The following is a 25,111-nucleotide window of genomic DNA, read 5'->3' as shown; positions in this document are numbered from 1 at the left end:
AGTCATTCATTTTCAAATCAGTGCACTAAGAACAATATGATAAGAATGGATATAGAATAATGTAAGGAATCAGGTATCTCTACCTGTTTTGCTATACATCAGATTAATTTTATTATCTATCATATCAATAATTTTTTCATGATTCACATTTATATTTTGAACTTAATTTAATTTATTACTTACCAGCATCTATAATTATATTGGTGCCACTTAATCTCATTGATAGTGAATCATGGAGCTAGCAGGCTCTTCCTTGTCTCTCCCATAAGTCCCTTTCTAGCATTGAACAAGCCTTCTAGCTCTGTAAGTGGGAGAGAGAACAATAATAGTCAGCAGAGGGTATTCAAAAGATTGTGTCCTGGAGAATAGCTGGAAAATAAGTCAATTCCCACAGGTGTTACTATTATTTTTCCCAAGGGATAAAACATGCCTAGGGTTGGAACACAAGCAGGAAAGTCATCAAGAAGACATCATCACTTGGGAACTTCAGCCTGACTGCTTCCTCCAGTCACTTTCTGCTGGAAGCTTTAAATACCAGATTTTATGGTATTAACCAGCTGCTCCTGTCTGCTACTTGAAAATATTCTTCTTCACATTTGCTATGTGCTACATTAATGAACTCACTCTTTTGAAGCCCATAGCAAAGCTGTGATTGCTTATTCCCCAGACTAGTACAGAAAAACATATACATAATATATTGCCTTTCTTTATTGGCAATGTCCAGAAATGTATTCTATATTGTTATATAATATTTAGATATCAGGTAAATTTCATCTGAATGTGAGGATACAAATGGATTTTAACCACCAGAGATATATTATTAGATTATAGAATTAAGAGCAATGCTTTTAAAATTTATTTGTGTGATCTACAATGATTAAGGTTAATGTAAAGATGAGAAAAAATGACAGTTTCTTTTGTTTCTGTAGATTAGATGAGAATGTAAATTTGAAGAGATAGGCAGGTCTAGTCAAAGGCAAAGGACACAGTCCACAACACCAAATGGCAGCACACAGAGTGGAAAAAGTTCTTCACCAACCCTGTATCTGATAGAGGGCGGATCTCCAAAATATAGAAAGAACTCAAGAAACTAGTCACCAAAACAACCAAATAACCCTATTTAAATGAATAGAGAATTCTCAACAGAGGAATCCAAAATGGCTGAAAGACACTTAAGAAAGTGCTTAACATCCTTAACCATCAGAAAAATGCTAATCAAAACAACTTTGAGATACCATCTAACTTCTGCCAGAATGGCTATAATTAGAAGCATGGCAACTTATGCTGGAGAGGATGTGGAGAAAGGGAACATTCCTATACTGCTGGTGGAAGTGCAAACTTGTACAGCCATTTTTGGGATTAGTATGGCGGTTCCTCAGGAAAATGGGAATCAGTCTACCACATGACCCGGCAATCCCCCTCTTGCATATACCCTAATGATCCACATCCATGCATGAAAGACATGTGCTCACCTATGTTCATAGCAGCATTGTTTGTAATAGCAACTTCCTGGAAGCAACCTAGATGCCCATCAACTGAAGAATAGATAAAGAAGATGTGGCACATCTACACAATGGAATACTACTCTGTGGAATAAATCAATGGAATCTTGAAATTCACAGGCAAGTGGATGGCACTTGAAGAAACCATCCTGAATGAGGTAACACAGTAACAAAAAGAGGAACATAGTATGTACTCATATATGGATTTTAGACATAGAGCAAAGGATCACCAACCTATAATTCACACTACCAGAGGAACTAGGATACAAGGAGAATTCTAAGGTACCTCACAGAAGGGTGAAGGGACAAGTTCTCCAGAGCACAAGGAGATGGGGGGGGTCAGTGAGTAGAGAGGGAACTAGGAGAAAGAGAAGGAGAGGAGAGGAAAGCACATGGGACTAGGAAGATTGAGTCAGGTGAGGAATAGAAGAGAGGAGAGAGACAGAGGGGGAAAAGAGAGAGAGAGAGAGAGAGAGAGAGAGAGAGAGACCATAAATGAGGGAGCCATTATAGGATTGAAGAGAAAACTGAACCTAAAGAATTGTCCAGAGACCTACATGCCTGACCCCAACTAACAATTTCAGCAACAGTGGAAAGGCTACCATAAATGGCCTTTCCTGATAATGAGATCAATGACTAACTTATCTCCCATCATGGAGCCCTCATCTAGTACCTGATTGGAATAGAAGCAAACACCCATAACTAAACACTGAGCTGAACTAGAATCCAGATGCAGACAGGGAGGACAAATCCAGGCTGCAGAAACACATAGAGACAGCTTACATGAACAAGGAGGAGGTAATGGGCCCCAGGCTGACAGATGAGAATCCAGCATGGGACTGACATAGAACCCCTGAACATGGGTCTCAGCGAGAAGGCCTGAGCAATCTAAGGGTCTTCATACAGTGGAACCAGGTGAACAAAAGGACTTTGGGGGCACATCCCCCATGGAGGGATACTCCCTTAACCTAGAGATAGGAGAGAAATCCTAGTCCCTACCCCAGATGACTAGCCAGCTTTAGATGACACCTCCTGGAGGGCATCACCCTACATGTGGAGTGGGGGATGATGGGAGGGGAGGTTGGTTGGGGTGCATGTGAGTGTTGGAGAGAATGAAAGAAGGAGGGGAAGGAAACTGGAATTGATATGTAAAACAAGCACAAAAAATGAATTAATAAAATTTCAAGAGATATAATCAAAAACATAATATTCTCTATTTCTCAGAATATGGAAAATTTTTTCCTTCATTACTCAATGTCATTAAATAGTTAGGCCTGAAGATCAACTTTCTCTTATGAACAGGCAATGCTGTATCTAGTTTGATGGTTTTTCCATTATTATTATTCAAGTCAGAAGTGTGCCTTTGTGTGATCTGATTGTCCCTTGTCAAAATCTGAATTTGTGTATATTCATAGGCTAAAATGATGTGATTAAAGGCAAAACTCAAGCAGTTATTTTCTAATTTCTAATAAAATGCAATAATCCCCAGCAAAAATATAATTTTATTTTATTCCACCTGTTTGAAAAATCATAATATCTAAATGTCATCTGAATCATCTAGTGTCAAAATAGGTGATATTACTTGTAGGTATGTCTATATAAAGTATTAATACTTTTGAGGAAAAGAAGCAGAATTGAAAAGAATATTCTGTGAAGCAATATATTGTACAGATTGATTAATTATTATAAAATTGCTAAAGTATTTAATAAAAGAGTATCTAAGATTATCTTCTTCCTTCAGGTAGAGACACAAAATATAATCTGCTATTATTATAGTGCTGTAGCTATTTTAATTTAAACCTCGAATAGAATATGATGAATATTGTTACCTGAATTCATTGAATGAATCTCAATGGTGTACTGTATTGTAACATTTGCATTATCTTTTTCTCAGTCTTCTATATTCTTCTAGACATTGAAGACAAATGAGGAAAGGGGTTTTTTGTTGTTGTTGTTGTTTGTTAGTTAGTGTTTGTTTTTGGTTTGTTTGCCTCCTACTTTCAGTCTATTAGGGCAGGAAAGGTATGAGGCTCTCTAGAAATGGGAACACTGGCAGCTGGTTATAATGCAACACTAACCAGGAACCAGAGAAATTGCAGTCAAAGCCCAGGCCTGGCCTGAGGTGTAGACGAGTTACCCTGAATAGTGTCTATTCATAGAAACTTACTTTCTCTGGTTAGCCCTACCTGATGAATATTTCATTACATCTCACAACACTGCCATAAGCTGAGGAACACATTCTCAATGTGCTCAAGAGTATTTGTGGGATATTTCACATCCAACCTATAGCAGCAACCTTCGATTTGTTTAGTCTATCATTTCATTTAGTTTACATCATGAATTTCAAACAATCTGGAGTTTATTTAACAAACTTTCTCAGAATGAGAATTTGAATTATTTGAATGGTATTTCCTCAGGCACCAAAACACTAGAACTTGGCTTATAAAAAGAATACTTTAAACTTCAAAGAATACAAGTAAGGCATCAATTGCTTCCAGTACTTTGACTCTAAACAATGTATTTGTTTGTCCACAGTAACTTTAGAGTTTTCTCAGTTTCAAATATTCTCCCAAGAAAGTTGGGTGTAGTGTTGGATATTATGAAGCAAGGAATGCATATGACAAGTGTGTTAGGAAAGTGGAATTGCCACAATATTAAAGGAAAAGTTTATTACAGATAATTGCTTGCTCAGTTTATGCTTTTTCTGTAGAATGAGGGTAAGCAATTTAGGTTGCAAAGATTTATAACAGTTTTCATGAAGATATATGAAATCCCAAACTTGCAAGTGTTTAAAATCCACCTATAAATCATTTTACACATTTAATTTCTTCCTGTATAAATTTTATGGGCCCATACAGAGCAGAAGGATAAAATTACTGCATGCTTTCTGAGGAGGAAGATTGGAGTAGAAAATTTCCCAATATACTTTCTAAGACATGATGCCAATTCAAAAAGTTAGCTGCAAATGCTAAAAAAAAATGTTTTTAATGCTCAAATACATGCAGTGTTCTGAGGTACTAGAAGAAATCTCTTTCAGTTAGGACTACCAAAAAATTAGCTTTGCCTACACTAGTCAGCATTACAGGTCAAATCAATCTCAGTATTACACGTTTTAAACTTCATATTGGTTGACTATATTATTAGCCTAAGGATGCTGGGTATAGATCAGACATTTGATTTTGAAGTCAATTAACTTGACCTGAAACCAATATAATTGTTGTACACTGCCTATCAGATGGTTATGTGGGAAGTTGGTCTTTGGACCTGAAAAGTCTTCAGAGGATAGTATCTACATTTAAGTTCATGGTTCACTGTCTGATTTGATATTAACTGAACAGATTAGGAAAACTAGGCTGTTACTTGACTTGAAATGTTTATTGGGAGTGGGTAGTTGATACATTTCCAACTTTTTCTAAAGCATATATTTTGATTCCTAATTGATTATACATATTGATAATCAGAATACAATCTAAAATCCATCTGTAATTGATTAGAAATGTCAAGCATATGTTTACTCTTTGAGTCAATGAATTCAATGTGTGCCATTTAGTTCTTACACTTTCAGTACAATGTGATGTGATCATTATCCCTAGTCATATATTTCTCAAATAGGAAGAACTTTTCCAAATAGGAAGTCTTATATTTCCCAAATGGAAAGCTGTGCCAGAAGTTTTCTTTTAGCACATCTTCAACTCTTTATGAGACTTATTCCCATTCAATTTTCCTAGGTTTATGGTAGGTAATTAGCTTTAGTACTGAAGAGTAGCATAATTGTATGTTCAAATAAACAAATTCGATATCTATTAGAAAAGGACTGAAATTTTTATTTCATTAGATATTAGGTATTATTTATGATTGTATTTTCAGACATTGTGGTGTGATGTCAATGCAGTCCAACAAAAGATGAATTTCTCCATGTGTATGCTTTAAATAGTATTCACCTAATATGTCTGCATTAGGATATAAATTTTTAATTTTAAAATTTATTTTCTAATTAATTTTTGGTAAAAGACTTTTAGATGGTACTCCCTGAAAATTATAACCAAATCTGAATCATTTTATCTGGTTTTTAAATTTTCTATAGAGAAATCTGTTTTTACCCAGATAGATTATTTTTTAAATATGAGGTTTGTGTTTTGTTCTTTTGTAGCTTTCAATACTTTCTTCATTCTGTATATTGATGTTTTAAATCTTATATGTTGTCAAGAGTTTATTTTCTGGTCATGTTTATTTGGTGTTCTATGTTTTTCTTTTTTTCCCCCTGTTTTCTTTTCTTTCTTTTGTGCACCAGGAATACATCCTGGTTCCACTAGCTGAGGTCCCTTAGATTGGTCAGAACTTCTAGCTGATCCCATATTCAGGAGAGGCTGAGTCAGTCCAATGGTGGATCCCCAGCTAACTGTCTGGGGGGCCTGTTAGCCCTCCCTTGTTCAGGTCAGCTGTCTCTATGTGTTTCTGCAACCTGATCTTGTCCTCTCCCTCTGCATCTAGATTCTAGTTCGACTCAGTGTTTGTTTATGGGTGTTTGCTTCTGTTTCCAACATGTATTAGATGAAGGCTCCATGATGGGGGATAAGTTAGATGTTGATCTCACTACTCGGGAAGGGCATTTATGGTAGCCTTTCTAAGGATGTTCAAATTGTTAGTTGTCAACAGTCTTGTAGGTCTCTAGACCTTTCTTTAGGTTCAGTTTTCTCTTCAAACCAAAAATGGCTCCCTCTTTTTATGTTCTCTCTCTCTCTCTCTCTCTCTCTCTCCTGTCTTCTATTCCTACCCTTGCTCAATCTCCCTAGTCACATGTGCTTTCCTCTCCTCCCCTTCTCTTTCCTCTACTTCTCTCTCCATTCACTGTCCCCCCCATTTCCGATGTTCTCTGGGGGACTTGTCCTTTCCTCCTTCTGAGAGGGAATTTATATGAATCTCTTAGAATATACCTTGTATCCTAGTTCCTCTGGTGGTGTGAATTATAGGCTGATGATCCTTTGCTCTATGTCTAAAATCCATATATGAGTGAGTAATACTATGTTCCTTTTTTTGTGACTGTGTTACCTCATTCAGGATGGTTTCTTCAAGTGCCATCCACTTGCCTGAGAATTTCAAGATTCCATTATTTTTCTGCAGAGTAGTATTCCATTGTATAGATGTGCCACATCTTCTTCATCCATTCTTCAGTTGAGGGGCATCTAGGTTGCTTCCAGGTTCTTGCAAATAATGTTGCTATAAACATAGTCTTTGTTGCATGGATTTGGGTCATTAGGGTATATGACTAAGAGGGGGATTGCCAGGTCCTCTGGTACACTAATTCCAATTTTCCTGAAGAACCCCCATACTGATCTCCAAAATGGCTCTATGAGTTTGCACTGTGTACTTCTTATATCTGTACTGGTATGCCTTTCTGTAATTTGGGAATGTTTTCTTGTATGATACCATTAAAGATCTGGTCTATGATATTGATTTGTAATTCTTTATCCATACATATAATTAAAAATTGTTATCTTTTTATGTTGTCCCAAGTTTCACCTTGATTCCTTTCCTATGATTCTTTAAAGCTGTCATGTTCTGTGGTTGTGTATGATAATTCCACTAGTTTTTCTCAAAGCCTAGACATTGATCCACACAAATTCTGGGGTTTGGTTTTGCACATTCTAGTATATTCTTTCATTTATTATTATACTTTCTTTATTTCAGCTAGCGTCCTATTCATATGACTATCCTTTTATTTAATTTAGCTTTTAAATCATTGATGAGTCTTTTTCATGTCACTCAGTCTTGTGTGTAAACTCATGAATTTATTCTCTTTAAATTTACTGAGATTTTTTTGTTTGCTTCTGTTCTTAAAGTACTAAAAAATCTTTAGAGATTTTACAATAGTTTTTAGTTTTGTTTTTTGAAATTCTGTGTCCTTGTCATCATGTATGGAATTTTCACTGGAGCACCCTTTTGTAGGACTGGTGTATTTACAGGAAACATGGTGTATTGATATGTCTTGTCTTTTGTTTTACGTTATTTATTTATTTAGTGTGTGTGTGTGTGTGTGTGAGAGAGAGAGAGAGAGAGAGAGAGAGAGAGAGAGAGACATAGAGAGAAATAGGGAGAGAGAGGGAGAATTATATGGAATTATTTTCTTTGTTGTATTTCTGATATGGAACACAGATAACATGCCTGCATCTTTACTCCATGCTTGTTAGCTATAAAGGTAAGGGAATACAGATCCCTGGGAAGTAGTCAGAGATGGCGTACAACAAACAGCACTTTTCTGGGGGAGTATAGTTAGGTGTGTCTGTACCTCTAGGAAAATGGGGAAAGTAGAAGATCCCTGGAAAGGAAGGGCCTGTGATCTGAAGCGATTATCAAAGGGAAGGAAAAGGGACAATAGTAGGGTGTCATAATATTTCTTTGCCTCCTGACTACTAATGTCCTTCATATGAGCTTCCTCTCACTTTCAGATTTTATTCATTTTATTCAGCCCCTAATGGCAGTAACAGATCTAGGGACCAAAATGTGTAAAAAGCAAAAAACAAAACAAAACAACAACAACAAAATTTTAAGGATCTAAGGATCTGAATTAAAGTATGACCTGGGTTTTCTTTCTTTCTTTCTTTCTTTTTTTTTTTTTTACCCCCTCCCCTGACCGTTCCTCCCATCCCATCCCCTCCATCATTCCACAGGGCCGGTGATACCTTGAAGGAGGGATCAATAAAATCTGACAAGTCATTTGGAGTACGGACTAGGCCCTCCCCCACTGCCTCTAGGTTAAGGGAGTATCCTTCCATGAGGAATGTGCTCCTAAAGTCCTTTCATGCACAAGGGATACATCCTGGTTCCACTCTCAGAGGTCCTTAGAACTGTTTTATGCAAGAGGTTATTACAACAGTAAGGTCAATAACAGATGAATACATTCAGCTGCAACAAATAAAGGACAGCTCCTCTTGGTTGTATGCTAAACAATAGTAAGCAGGTTTTGCATACTAATCACATACTTTTTGCTAATTTCTTCTATTAGGCAACATATTCCTATTTCACAGGCTGGTGCTGACCTGAGATTATAGACATGCCACAAATTCTAGCTGTAAACTAAATATATATTTTAAAAGAATCTTCCACATGAAAACAATATTTCATTATGTAATAGAGGATTAATCTATATGTGTCTTATCTGCTGATAAAAGTTTCATTAATTTGAAAGCTGGCAGATAATCATGGAAATAAAGAAATAAATAGGTAACAGACACTTTCAGTTAATTGCCAAATATAGTAGGTACTCTGAACCAATTTAAATATATTAAGACACAAAAAAATATTTAAACTTTTCATTATTTCAATTCTAGTTAAATGTTGGGTAAGTTACGTACAGATTAGCATTTTATTGAATTTATTGATGTCATCAAATATAAATGCCAGTATTAATCTTCTAGGAATTAATTTTACTCATTTTAATCACATTTGCTATTTTCATATGGATTTACTAGACTTTTCATACTTGAATACATATATATTATTTGTCGATTTTCCTCATATGTTTGAATATGATATCTATTACATATTATATACTTCTGTATTTTGGTATATATAAAGTCACAAAATTGATGATGCTAAACATATACTTTGGTAAATATTTTTAGTAATACAGTATATCATTCCTTTCTATTAAATTATTTTGTGACAGTTTACATATAAGTAAATTCAGAGCTAGACAACTTTGACTTGGGTTAGTAGACATGTGATATTTGTTGTATTCTCCTAACAAGATAATGAGACAAGCTTGAAACAATGCTCAAAAAAAAGGACTTATAAGTATATGCCCATTTTATTAGAAAAAGATAGCAATCCCCTAATTCATTTTGTATATGGTATAAAAGTAGCTTGATAGGTTTGGTGAAAAGTAGAATTTCAGAGGAAACTGAATCCTAACAGCCACAACCTGACTTTTGTTTTGTGTGTATTGCAGGGGATTGTACCAGAGTATTTTAAGCTAGAGAAGCCTACTATCACTGAGCTATATTACCTATCAATGAAAGTCAGATTTAAAATTTAAAACAATTTCACTCAGAAGGTCATATTGTTTCAAACAATGAGACATTTCATAGAAAACTGATAACAAAAAGCTCTGCACAGTCATACATTAGAGAAGGAAATTCGGAACAAAAAAGAGCATATGAAATTCATACAAATATAGGTAATAATATTAACATATACAATAGAAATAGACCAAACAATGATAACTAATATTTAAAATATCAGTGTTTTAAAATGCACATAAAAGTACTGTACAGATACCTGAAAAGAGAATGAAGCTGAGAATAAAGAGAAGTGGGAAAATCCAAGAAAGAAAAAAACATGCTCTTCCCTGGAAAGATGTGTAAACATGCATAGTTGAGTTTATCTTAATATCCACATACTAGTACACTTAGTACTAGCATTGGGGTGGGAGAGAGAAAAAGGGGAATGATTAGAATTGTTTTCTATCAAAATCAGTGAGTTGCAGGTTAAGTGAAAAACCCTATCTCAGAAGATAAGGTGAGAAGATATTGAGGAAAACAAGGGATGTTATTATCTGAACTCTACACAGATTTTCACACATAGAGAAAGGTACCACCATTCACCCCACCCTGAACATACATATGTGATTTTTCATTTCCATTGTATTGTAACAGTTCTTAGAAAATGAAACATTCTACCTTGCAGAAAAATTCTTTAAACAGGAAGTTAAAGAACCCAAAATATCTTCAGGAAGTCCTTTCAAACTGATTGGAATCTCTAGGTCCCTTCCTTGCCAGAGTGAATAAAAGTCTCATAGAACACTGGGGCAGGGGTGGCATGGGAGGGATCTTTTGTTATATAGGTCAAGCTTCAAAGAAGACTTGGAGACGAGAACAGGTGCCTGGGAAGAGCAGAAACCAGCCGAGCTGCCTGGAAGTGTTAGTTTAAACCAAAGTGAATTGGAAAGGACACTTTCAACCTGTTGAACTGCCTGCAGACTGGGCAGTGTGCTGTAGGTTACCAGCTTTTGTGCTTTATTTACTCTTGCAATTTGATGGTCCAGGTATCTTTGACTCATTTTGATTTTGTTATTTCAATTCTTTACCATACTCCTGTATGAAACCCTAAAAAAAACACATGAGTCACTAAGTAGGACTTCAGTGGTATCCATACTTTGGTCTTGCCATAGGCTCCCTAACTGGGCTGAGTAGATGTATTTGTAGTGTCTTCCAAGGCAATGTTTTGTCACACTACATTATTATTATTATTATTATTATTATTATTATTATTATTATTATTTATTTTTTGCTGAGTTATAATGTCTCATTCATAAATTATATCTATTTCATCAAAGTTATGCAAGCAATGCAAATTTTACCTCAAAAGGCTGCGTTCTAACATGGCGTTCAATGCATTATGAATCTGCTTTATAGTATTTCTACATTAATTCAGCATATGTTCAATAGGTTATTTTCAGTGTCAGAACCTTCAAATGAGATGTGATGTACTGTGGCCCCAGACATCATGTAGAATACAGAACTGGGTAAGAATTAGAGTTTCTAAAAGTGATAATAAAGTGCAAGTGAGCATTAAGATGAGGTAAGATCAAGGCATATTTTAAGGTCATTCATTCTCTGAGTTCTTGACCCAACCTAGGTGAATTTAAAATGATCTGAAAGAAAGTAACTTTGAAACCCTAATCTCCCAGGCTGAATAATTTAAACCCTGAATATGCAGAGAAACAGATAAATTCAAAAGCAAAATCCCCAAAAGGCAAGAAATAAGAGTACTTGAAGTAAACAAAATATGGTAGAGTTTCAAAGTACAATGCAGAATTAAAAATTTGATGAGAATCCCACCATCCTGACATTGGAAATGATTGACCATTTTTGCATCTGATTCATTCTGTTCCCTACTATTTTGTGTTCATTTCTATTCTTTCCTTCTTATTTCTAATCGTCTGCTTCTCCACATTTCCCTCACTTTTTTTCTGTTGTTTATTTTCCTTTGTTGTATTTTTGAGACAGAGACTTAGCTGTGGATGTCTTGGAACCTACTTTGTAGTCAGAACTGGCTCTATAACAATCCTGCTTTTTCATGTAGCATACTATTCTTTATTTTACTTCCTTGTTTTTTCCATCCATTGTCTTTTTATGGGCCTGAAGAGAAACTACAATTCATGTATCCAGGTAGTGAGCCTAGCTACTCTGATGACTGTAAATGACATTGAAATCATTACATACATCCTGTATTTTTATCTCTATTCAAGTCTTCTAAGTTGCAGGCATTGTCATACAACTGCCAGCTTCTAAGACACTTTGAGGTATCTATAATATTAATTGAACTTTTGCCTAATAAACCTTGTTATTATATTCTACTTTAGTTTGTGACCACTCGCTTCTCTCTTTTCAAGGTAATACTAGGGCATTAAATGAAATTTCCCTTTTGTAAGCTCACTTAGCACTTATGAGTTTCAATTTTCTTTAACTTGGCATCCAAGGCATACAATGCAATTCATAAAAGTGGTTTGAACTGGATGTCTCATTTTATTTTATTTCTGTCAAGGCTTTCCATACCACCTACTATTTAAAATGGTAGAGTGTTCAATATGTGACAAATACTAATTGTGGTTTCAGAATGAGAATTTTATTCCTGTTGATGGTATAAGACTTTCCTCTCAAAAAGGTAGTCTGCTTGAGACTAGATGCTCTGATGCTTGGTGTAGGGATGTTGGATTGTAGGGTGCGTGTAATATTTCATTTGTATCAGAAAACCTGAATTGGGCATTGTGCTTGTACTTTAATAATGGAAGATGAGTTTTGACAACAGAGATTGGGATATTTTATCATCAGACATTTTTAAGATTATTTGTAATCTGTAGAATGAGAAAAATGGTGTCTATAAAAGGACATGTGTTGGCACAGGATACACCAATACCAAATTCTCAACACAAGGGAGATTTATTTTTTTCCAAAGAGACAAATACAGAGCACAGAAGACAAGAGAGACAGTGAAGGGATATCTTCCCTTGAGGATTGCCTCTTAATAAAGTAAGGCAGACATGGCTCATTGGCAAATAGCAATTAATAAATCGAAAGGTGGAAAATCAGCCTTAGGATGAATTTGTTTGTTTTGATTGATCATGTAATTATGGTAGTCAAAAGGGGGCATTTAATTGCTGAACCTCAATATTTTGAAATGAACTTTGTGGTCAACCTCTGGAGGAGAAAGTAGCCAAATAAGGGAATACACCATGGTGGATAGCTTTAGGGATCTGGTCTATGGTTTAGCAAGGGACAGGGATGGGGAGGAGAAGCATGACAGTACCATGCTTGACAAACTCAGGCCTGCCAGAGCTCCTTTAGTCTACATTTATATATGTGTATAATCACTTTCTTAAAGTTCATATGCAGTGTGTGTGTGTTATATGTGTTATAGCTCTTGTAGTGATGAGTGATGAAAGGTGTAATTTTCTTTATTTTTTTTTTTTTTTCATTCATCCTCACACTTACTGCAATCAAGTTTCTTAACTAGTTTGGTTTAAGGACTTTTGAAAGTGAGACAGATACTTGTTTCAACCAAAAATGTGTCAACACATAAGTGCCTTGCTCTAAGAAAGTATCATCCATTATAGTGAACTATTGCAATTTTAATTTCATGTTGTGAGTCGCTTCTGCAAAAGAAGTAGAATTAGATGCCTTAGATGAATACATTTGCTTATGAGAGTAAATGAGAAGTCTCTTAATTCAAAGGAAACAAGGTTATAAAAATACTTTACACTGTAATTTGACAGCTTATATGTAATCAGTCTTGAAATGTTTATGTCTTCCCAGTAACTGAGTGACCCAGCCGATTTTCCCTGAACAATGCTGCAGTAACAATAGACTTCCAATGACACATGAAAATTTGTATCTTCAGATGTCCTTCAGCTGAACTATTAGTTCCACCTAAAAATTCTGTGAAACTAGAAATCTTATCACAAGTAATACATTTCATCTGAAGTTTCTTAGAGTCACAATTGAGTTTTATAACTCAGACATGAAATCAAAACATAAGTTCAATAAATTCAGTCATTATTCATGTGGCAAATTGTAAGTTATTTAAGTTAAAGAATCTGAGAGATTTTCTATTAATAAATGTCTATTACTAACCTGTTTCATTATTTACTTATTTTCAGTTTGATGATACCTATTTTTCCAGATAGCTATTTTCTTTTCATTGTGGGTTTGTGGAAGGGGGAAATGTGTGTATCTGTGTGTGTGTGTGTGTGTGTGTGTGTGTGTGTGTGTGTGTGTGTGTGTGTTGTTTTTGTTTACGGATATTTAGGCACATATCTGTGTAGAGAAGCATGTAGCTGTAGAAGCATGGAAAAGCTAATGGGTGATAATGGATATCTGCCTCTAATAATTCTTCCTATGCTTTTGTGACAGTATTTCTCACTGATCCTAGATTTCATTGTTTGGGCTGGGCTGGCCAAAACACAACTCCATCAAAGATAATGACTCCCAAAAGCTGAAGCACTGGAATTTTCCATACAACTTCCAGGAAGATTATCTGTTCACTCTTCTTTGTGGGAAGTTTTTACTCTTTCTATAAATTTAAGTAAGGGACTTGAAGAATCTTGCAAGTATATTTTTTCCAGAATTGTATAGGTGTTTTACCTCCTTAGTCTTAAGACTCTTCTTCTCCAATCAAGAAGAAATATTTTAGTATTAAGGGAACTGCCTTGAAATACCATTATTATTGGATAGATAAAAAGCAATCCATTAGAATTAAACACTGATGTGTTTTAAATAAAGTATGTGACAATAGCCACTCCCATTAGAAAAAAAAAACATTTACAGACTTTGGAAATTTTGACAGACATTAGAGATGTAGTGATAATAAACAAGAATTTTTGTTTTTGTCTCCATGGTGGTATTGAACCTTTCACTGGCTGTTTAAATATGATTCTGAGTGAGCCTACAGTTTCCATCTGCCTCTGCAGAGGCATAGGATGAAAATCTCATGTAATTGCAAAGATATAACTTTAGAGATCAGCTCTGAAAACAGCTAAAGACTGTGAGCTGTGTGCATTGGGAGTTACAAACAATTGGGAAAAAATGGCTGAATTAAGAGAGATGCCAAAATTTGAATGAAATTAGAAACACTTGCAAACTTGCATTTGTTTTAAGACATGGAGATTAAGGATGCATTGAGAGTCTGAGACTATAGCAAAGTGAAGTTTGTTAGTGTAAATAAATTTACTGTTGTAATATTTGTATTACTTTTTATTCATTTTTTAACATTAAATGTAATAATAATTTTTACTTTTAAAGTCTGTTTGATGCTGTCCTGAGAGCAGGGTTTCATTTTTCTTTGAATTGGAGACACACTGGTATGTGGCTGCTTCTCCAGGAAGAAACTTATGCTTCACTGGACTCATGATTTGCTAGGGTTTAAAAAGCATGGCAGAGATGTATCTCTTACAAACAGCTTGTAATTGAAAATATTAGTCAAAGAGTTCTGGGGTCCCAATAGAAGCCTCTACTCCATCAGGTTATAGGAAAGCATATGTGGACATTTTCAGGCTGCCATACTCATGCTATACATGTAAATTTCACGTGTGTTTTAGACATGAGTACATTGCTTTTTAATCAAATTTAGGGGGTTGTGAGAGGAGTTGCCTATCACTGGAGTTTTATCAATAGTATCACATTCTTCATAGAGAAGCTATAATTTGGACCTCTGAAATGATCTATGAACCCTGTGACTTGCTTTTGCAAAAGCTGAAGTTGTGAACTAATGTGTGTGAGGCAACACCAGCCAGAATGAGAGAATGAGGATAGAATACACATGTGGACTTTAGAAATTCTGTTAGATAAGTAGCATTATAATAAATAAAATAGAATAGAAAAAGAAATTTTCACCACTGCTCTTCTTGGCTTACAAAATATTGACCGACTTTTCTTACAACTACAAAATTTAAATGTGCTTAATTCCCAGATGCAAATAGACCAAATAATTACTCTATAAATTATCATTTGGAAAGCTTCTGACTTTGGAAACAATCTGGTATTCTACCAATACTGTTACTGCAAAGAGCATTGTATTGCAACCAATCCACATTCATTCCTGTAGTCTTGTTTCTTTAATTTTACTTTTTATTTTTAAGATACTATTTTAAATTATTTTACATATTATATATTTCTTCATTCTCCTTTCTTTCATTAATGCCCACATATACCCCTCCTTTATCTCTTCCAAATTCATATCATCTTTTTTCATTGTAATATATATTATAATTATATGTACATATATAATAATATGTATAAATGAACATTAACACACATATGTTATGTATACGACACATAAGTTTATCTAGTATTATCAATATATTTTTTCAGGCTGTATCATGTTTGTTGTATGAATGTCTCATATGAGCATTAGGTTTTAGAAAAATCAGTTGGTATGCCTTTCCTGAGGGAAAATAGTTTCTTCCTCTCAGAACTCCTTAATTGCCTCTACGTCTTTGTATATGGTTGGGGTCTTGTGGGCTTTCTTCCTTTATTTTGACATATATTTTTGTTATTGTCTTTGTTCAACTGGCATTTAGATAGTCATGTTGGTGAGACTTTATGAGTGTATCTTCTTCCATTATTTGTATGCACAATCTCACAGTAAAATCCTTGATATTCTGCTTCTTACAATCTTCCTATCTATCTACTGTAATGTTCCCATATCCTTAAGTGCAGGTGTGACTTGGAGATGTATCCATTAGGACTTTTTGGTTGTTGTTTTCTGTAATGTTTTGAAGAGAAGTTTCCTCTTTGAGTGGTAAGGACTAAACTTATCTATGGTTATACTGATGAATATTTAGAATGTAGTTTTGTATTACAGTGGCTTAGAAAAGTGGTGCATGCAGGTTCTCCTTCAAGATCCATGGTTTCACTAACAATGGTTGAGGTTAGATTTTTATAGTCAGGCATGTTTCTCTCCTGTTGAGTAGATCTTGGTTTTCGCCAAGTTATACACTCTTAGGGTTATTTTTCAATGTTGCTTGTTAATGTTGTTCATGGGCATCATAGCTACACAGGACTGTTGTTTGCATCCTTATTTGTTAAAGCTTTAACAGTGTCTTCTGGTATCAATTTAATAATTCTAGCCCATGAGTCTTTGAAACTAGCATGTGAATTTCTTGCTACCTTCAGCAACAAGGATTTATCAATGTCTGCTGGGCAACCAAGGGCAAGCATAATAGGCTAATATGTATTGATAGTCTCATGCCTGGTACTAAAAATTTAGTAGGTGCTTTTTGGTTATTGGAGAGAGCATTTCCAGACTAGATAAGAAAATATCATTATATATATATATATATATATATATATATATGTGTGTGTGTGTGTGTGTGTGTGTGTGTGTGTGCGCACACACACATAAAATTATATGTATTATAGACATTTTCAGATAGTTAATACTATGATTACATGGGACTTTTTCTCAGACATCCATACACTTATTTATGTGTTTTTCTATTGTTGCTTCTATACTAAAATAACAGAGGTGAAACACTATAAGAGACCATAAATGACAATACAATTCTAAAATATTATTCCTCTGACTTTTTATAGGAAATTTTTATAAACCCTTGCTAAGGTGTTACTATAAAAAAAATACAGTTTCTCATTTTATGTTAAGGGAATTTTGAGTAGGTTTTATAAATCATTCTTCACATATTATATACTTCATTACTATATTGAGTTAATGTAAATATTTCTTTAAATATATATTTCCTATAATGTGTAAACAAATACATTTAGTGATGTCCAATTGTCTTGATGATTATTCAAATCTTATTTAACTTTTATTTTAAAATATAGTACATGTGGGTGCATGAAACACTCAGAAGGGTGCAGGTAAATAAGCTTTTCCCCTATAAACAAGCAGGCTCTTACTCTAAAAATAAGAAAATACGATCCCCTGATGTTAGCTGAGGATTTGCTAACTTGTTTTTGCATTAAAGGTAAAATGAAGGACATAGAACCTTGTTCACCGGGAGGCTTTCTGCTAAAATGAATCTTATAATGAAACAAAGAAGTAGACTTTTCCCCGGTGCTTTCACGCCCTTCAGGAAAACATTATCACCAAAGCATTTCTGTCTGTATCATCAGATTTGTCATTGGCTTCCAAAACATAGCCTGTATATTCTATATCACTGGAACAATGAAGTTAAGGTACCTTCATGTATGAACACTTTTTTGCCGGTTTTGCAAGGTAGGAGGTAGGTAAGTACAGTGCACTGTATCAAATAAAAGATTTGGAGCTAGTAAATGTAAAATTTTACAAATTCTTTCAATTTAACAAAACAATCATTGGCATCATGAGAAAATATATCAAATATGTGGAAAATTACTTTCTTCTTTAAATTCCATTGCAAATTGTAATCAGACAAGGCAATATCATGAACATAACAAAATATATACATTTTTGTATATATTAATAAACTTTCATATGTAATTATGTTTTTACATTAAGTTGCAGTCCTATTAACAATTTAAGCAAATCAAATTACCTATGATAAAGTATGTAAAACAAAAATCCTGTTTCAATAATGCTTGTATAAAATACAAGAAAACAGGTCACTAAATTGTCAGATGCTGACTCATGTGTCTATAAAATCACTTTTTAATGATGGAGCTATGAATTTAGGAAAAATGGTTTGTTTGGTAAAGTTTCTTTAAATAGAAAGTGAACATATATAATTATGTGTACCCTACATTGTATGAACAATATATTTATAATTGATAATGATTTTGATTTTGTTGCCCTTTATTCAGAGTTGTCACTGTAAATAAGTGACAGATAAACTTAATTTTTAAAATGTTTTTAATGGTAAATATATTTTGGTTTTATGAAATTTTAAGTAGGAGTTTCATGTATATGTGACATTTCTTGTTTAATAGTTTTGACATGTTAATATAAGAATACCATTTCTCCCTTTTCTTTTATATCTTCAAACCTTCCCAAATGCTTACTCTTGCTCTCGTTCTAATTCATGGTTCCATTTTTTTCACAAATGGATATTGTAAGCATTCATGTGTATGTATACACATATATATTCCCAATCATAATCTACTCAATCTGTATGATGTTACTTGAATGGACACATTTTCAGAGGTGAGTATTTGTTATTGGATAAACAATCATTTTGTCATCCCTTGGAGTAGACTCACCTACTTTCAGTATTCCTTACTTTCCCATAAACTTTTGCCTAGGCTTGAAGCCTCATGAACTTTTTGTGCCAGTATTAGTAAGTCCATTGTTGTCATCCTTGTTCAGCTTATGTTTAGGCAGTCAAGCTGGTGAGACTTTATGAGTGTAGTTTCTGATATTTATAAGACATACAATGTGACAACACGCTCCCAAGAGCCCATTTCTCTGCTCTTACAATCTCTCCATCTACCTCTTCAGCAAAAGTGCTGAACCTTGGATATAGGAGTTGTGTAGTATATAGGACTAGGCTTCACATCTTTGCATTTTCATTGGTTATGGTTTTCTCCAATGGTTTCCATCTTTGTCATAGAACAGTTTCCTAGGAGACTGGTGAGTACTAAACTATGAGGATCAAAAATGGAGAAGACAGGACCTTTCTTCCCCAGTTTTACTTGATCCAATGTGCTTGATCCTGGGCACTCAATGGTCACTAAAGAACAAAGAATATATAAAATATAGAATAAAATAAAGAAAATTAAGAATTATAGAAAACTAAACACTGGGGGCTGGTACAGTTCTCATTTAGAGGTTATTTTTTAATTATTATAAGTTACTTTTATCTGAACATCTTTTTATTTTATATACCAAACCTAGTTCCCCCTCCCACTCCTCATCTTGCTAACCACACAGTCCCTTTATCCCTCCTCCCCCAGTCTACTCCTCAGAGAGGGGTAAGCTTCCCATGGGGAATCAACAAAGTTTGGCACATCACTTTGTGGCAGGATCAAGGCCCTTAACCCTAAATGTAGGCCGAGCAGGTTATCCCTCTAAGGAGAATGTGCTCCAAAAAGCCAGTTCAAGCACTAGGAAAAAATCCTGCTCCCACTGTCAGTGGCCCCATAAAATGGCCACGCTACATAACTGTCACCTACATGCAGAGGGCCTAGTTTTGTCCTAGGTAGGTTATTCAGCTGTCAGTCCAGAGTCAGTGAACTCCCACTAGCTCAGGTCAGCTGTTTCTGTGGGAATCCCAAAGATGGTGTTGACCCCTTTGCTCATATTATCATTCATCCCTCTATTCAACTGCATTCTGGGAGCTTGGCTCAGGACTTAGCATTGTATCTCTGCATCTGCCTCCATCAGTTGCTGAATAAAGGTTAGAATTATTATAGGGATATGGCTGAAACAGGAAAAGGCAGAGGTATTTACTATTAAGTTAGGAATCCTCTGGCTTACCATGGGCCAAGTCAATAAAAGGCCCACGTGACTTTTTTTTTTTTTTTTTTTTTTTTTTTTTTTTGTGGAACCTGGTCCAACCATGGAGATGATTATCCTCTATTTTTGTGGTTCCCACCCAGTTATAGATCACTAAAGCATCCCCATGTCTTCCTTTTTCCCTGTCTTTGTTTATAATTGATCTTGACTGTCTGCCAGATGTTTGTCACTTGTCAAAGATTATTATTACCTCTGACCTTGCAGGTGTCTCAAGTGCTATTAATTAAATGAGCTCCCATTGTGCTCATATCCAAAGAGTAGCTACAGTTGTCCTTAATTCCTTGTGTTTGTGATAGCTTGATGTCTGTTGACATAAGTGCAGGCTTTCCAAGAAGATAGTTTCATTTAGTTTGTAAAATATGCTGCATTAGAAACAAGATTATAGGAAGGACAAGAGGGCCTTAAATACATGAGATTGAAGAGCTAAAGATGAGCAAAGCCCTATCATTCCTTTTACTTTCTTAATTTGGTTATCCTATACCAAGCTACAAACCCTCACTGCTTCATACACTTTTTTTTTCCTTTGCCTTAAATATTCCTTTTAACCTTAACCTTTGATCTCACTGCAATATATGTGAGCACTTTTCATTTTTTAGCAGGGGCACTTTTTCCTTATTACAGAGAAAGAACTAACTCCTGCATCTGCTTCTCTTTTATAAGTTGAAAATATAGAATCAGCAAATAAAATTGAACTGGTGAAGTACATGGATTTAGTAAAAGACCAAGTGGATTCATGTTGTATGTCACCTACTAGATCACTTCTACTCTCCATATATTTTCTACATCTCTATTTCTTTATTTAAAATTCATACACATTTGAAATGTCATCAGCCAATGAAGTTTTAGGAGTGCCTATAACTCCATTGACCAAAAAGAAGGGAGGTTTCTGATTACTAGTACTAGAAATTTTTGACATAATATGGCTCTTGCAGGTACCATTATCACTCCAATTGACATGACTGGATTTAAATTATGTGTGTGTGTGTGTGTGTGTGTGTGTGTGTGTGTGTGTGTGTGTGTGTATTTTAAAGAGCATACCTAAATCGATGTTTCCTTCTGACTTTTACAAGTATCTTTAGTGTTCTTTATTCCTGTTATCCTTCTCTCCTCCCATATGGCCCTCTTTTCACCAACAAATAAATCCTCCTCTCATTTTCTTCATTTACTCTTTCAAAACTCATTTGTGCTATAAGTCTATATGTTAACATACAAAGTCATGGGTTTTGCTGTGGCATCCTTATCCATATATGTAACTATAGTTTACATATAACTATAACTAGCTTATTTACCCTCTTCCCAATCTTCTGCACCATCCACCCTGCTATTTTCTGGTTCCTATCCTTTCCCCAAATTCATTCCCTAACATTTTCAATTTATCCTTTTTCCCATGCTATTTCTTTCCTGAATTTTCCTCCTTCTCTCAAGATCTCTTGCCCTTACTTTTATATTTCACGATCTAAACACACACACACACACACACCTATATCCTATATTCTTCATATTAGAGAAAACAGATGATTTTTCTTTCTGAATATGTTTTGTTTAAACATAGAAATGCTCTGTACTTCTGCCCATTTTCCTCTAATATCGTGATTTTTATTTCTTAAAGCTGAAAAAAACCACACACGCACACACACACACACACACACACACATATATATATATATATATATCCGTTTAGCTCTTTTTTTCAAGATTATGTGTTGAAGAGTATGTCTTATGTCAAAAGTATTTTTTAGTATTTTTATCTATGTGTCATCTCTTCTGACTTCTATTTCTGTTTTTATGGTACTACCATTTTGCTTGTCTTGGTTTGTTTCTATCACCTATTGTTATCTGGAAAAAGAACCTCCATTGAGAAAATAAGTCCATCAAATGGCTTTTAATCAAGACTGTGAGGATAATTTTATATTTTATTTTTGGTATTTTGTTGTGTCTTATAAAGATATATTTTTCTTGTTATAAAATATCTCCATTTTACCATTTTTAACTATGCATGCATATATTTTTGGAATCTTATATGTCAGTAAAACTCTTGTGAAAAGTCTTCAGAGTTATTTATACGATCTAGTTTAACGTTTCTTCCTTGTCCTGTATTACCCAACTTCAATATTTGGCTTCCTGTTTCATAATTTCCTTTTAACACTTCTGAGTTTTCAATCTTCCTTAGATTTAAAGACCTCTTTATGACCCCTACAATACTCTAGGAATGTCAACATCTTTGGAAAAACTTGCATGTCAGATAGCTATATGGTCATCCTTGTTAATTGCCACTCTACTAAGAACAACCAGAGAATAGAAATGTTCTGGTTATTTACTATCTGATGAACAGATAATGAAAAAGGAGGATATTTATGCAATGGAACATTAAAGTTATTCAGAAAATTAAATTATAAAGTATATGGATATAGGTGGAAATATCCTGAATGAGATAACTCAGACCCATAAAGCAAATATCACATATTTTCTGTCATCTGTGAATGGGCATTTTGATTTTCAGGTATATATGTTTCATTTGGAATACTCACAGATGTTAAGTCATCAGAGTATCTTAATTAAACTTGTTCACAATAGTATTACATCTATGTATATAAAATTTTTCTTTTGTCTTTTTGATCCATTGAACTTAACATATATATGTGAATTGTGTTGAATTTGCTTATAACTTTCAGTAATGAAACTATTTTTGCAGTTGAATTCTGCCAATCTTTGAGCATGGGAAGTGGTGCATCCTCATTTTATTGATGTTTTTATTATAGAAGATTTTAACTTTGTTGGTTAGGTTTATTCCTATAGTTTTAGAAGCTATTCTGAAAATCTGCTTTTATAATTTCTATTATAGAAAATATTTCTTTACACAATTGTTAAAAATTTTTTATTACTACATCTCTCTCTTTATCTTTCTGTGTGTGTGTGTGTGTATGTGTGTGTGTGTGTGTGTGTGTGTGTATGTATGTGAATGTGCATATAGAAGTGAGAATACAACTTTACTAGTTAATTCTCTCTTTCCTCTGTCACAGCAGGTGCTTTGACTAGCTGAACAATATTTCTCGAAAAATGTTACGTGTGTTAACATTAACCTAATGTAGTGAACACAATAAAAAAAATATAAAATATCAAAAATTTTATATAGCAAAGCTTTTCCTTTGGAAACAAAAAAAAATCTATAAATTAGCAATAAATAGCTTCATCTTCACTTAGTTTATATAACCTAAATGTTTCTTTACATTTGTTAATTTACTATGTATATGTGCATGTCTGTTGACATGTGCAGTACACAACAAACACATGGAAGAATAAGAACAACTTTTTGAGTCATTTTTGTCCTTCTATCTTGTTCTACCCAGGTACCTAATTTAGATCTCCATGCTTGTCAGAAAACCTGTTACCTATTAAACAATATTGCTAGAATTTTAATAATGTAGCTTAATTTGTATTGTTGTTCTAGAATTCATATTTTAAAAATAAATATTAGCAGCTAGTACTTTCACTGCATCTTACACTGTGCAATTATTATATTGCTTAAGATTCGCTGTGTCCTTCAAATGTCATAGTTCAGAGGAATTACAATGATATATGCATAATTGTACCTGGCAGCTTCACAGGATCAGAAATGTATCTGTAGAAATTTTTTTTCTCTTTGATGAAAACTTTCCATAGCCTTTCTTGGATTGTATCAATAGCAATTTCTTTTTATAAATATTAACTTTATTTTTAACTATGTATATGTTTCTATAGTTTCAGGAAGGGTAAGAGACCATAAGTGCAGGTCCCTACAGGATCCAGCAACACTGAGACCCTCTATGGTTGGTGTTACAAGTAGTTGTGAGCTGTTTGACCAGGATATTGAGGCTCAAATGTTGGTCCTCACTAATTACAATATAGACAGTGTGATAGTCTGAACATTTATGTGTATGTTCATGTTTAATAAGAAGAAAAATGGTGCACACATTATCTTGCTTTGAGCTTTATACATGGGACCACAAACATCAATTCTGAATAGAAAAAAACACTTGTCAGGTGCACCCATGTGGTCATGGGTGAATCAGATGCAGGAAATCTGAGGGTGAGTACTGAGATACTCTGATTTCCTATATGCTGCCCACATAAATTTAATCATATAAAGTCTATCACAATTACATTTGAGTCAAACATGCAATTACCTCATTAGGAGGTTTCATTGATAAACTTAACATATTAAAAGATATCTGTTCAAATATGTTCATAGCAGCATTATTTGTAAAAGCTAGACCCTGGAAGCAACCTAGATGCCCCTCACCAGAAGAAGAGATAAAGAAAATGTGGTACATTTACACAATGGAGCGGAAAAAGCAAAAACAAAACAACAATGGAATCCTGAAATTCACAGGCAAATGGATGGAACTAGAAGAAACAATACTCAATGTGGTAACCCAGTTACAAAAAGACAAAGTATGTACTCACTCATATATGGATTTTAGACATGGAACAAAGGATGACTAGCCTACAATTCACACCGCCAGGGAAGGTAGGGAAAAGGAAGACCCTAAGAGACACATGCATGGTCCCCCATGGAAGGGGAAAGGGACAAGATCTCATGATGAAATTTGGAGTTGGCGGTGGCAGTGGGGGAGATGCAGTTAGAAGAGAGGAGAACATGAGTAAGCAAGAATATTGAGTCAGGGGAAGAATAGAGGAGAACAAGAAAAGAAATACCATAACAGAGGGAGCCATTACAGGTTTAAAGAGAAATCTGACACTAGGGAAATGTCCATTGAACTACATGGATAACCACAACTAACAATCTGAGCAATAGTGGAGAGTCTACCTTAAATGCCCTTCCCTTATACGGGCTTGATAACTACCTTACATGCCACCCCATAGCCTTCATCCAGTAGCTGATGGAAGCAGAAGCAGACACCCACAGCTAAACACTGAGCTGAACTCTGGGAATACAGTTGCAGAGAGGGAGAAGTGATCAGCAAAGGGGTCAATAACAGGCTAGAGAAATCCACAGAAACCTGATCTGAACAATTGTTCAGCTGAACTGAAAAATGGAAGATCATGGAATCCAGACTGATAGCTGGGAAACCAGCATAGTGCCACAGACCCAGACACCCTGAATGTAGGTCTCAGTTAAGAGGCCTGGGAAGTCTATTGGACCTCTGAGCTTGGAACCAGGT

Source organism: Phodopus roborovskii, unplaced genomic scaffold, assembly GCF_943737965.1.
Source record: "Phodopus roborovskii unplaced genomic scaffold, PHOROB, whole genome shotgun sequence".
NCBI classification, from domain to species: Eukaryota; Metazoa; Chordata; class Mammalia; order Rodentia; family Cricetidae; genus Phodopus; species Phodopus roborovskii.
The sequence above is the reverse complement of the archived record's forward strand: the minus strand, read 5'-3'. Positions refer to the sequence as shown.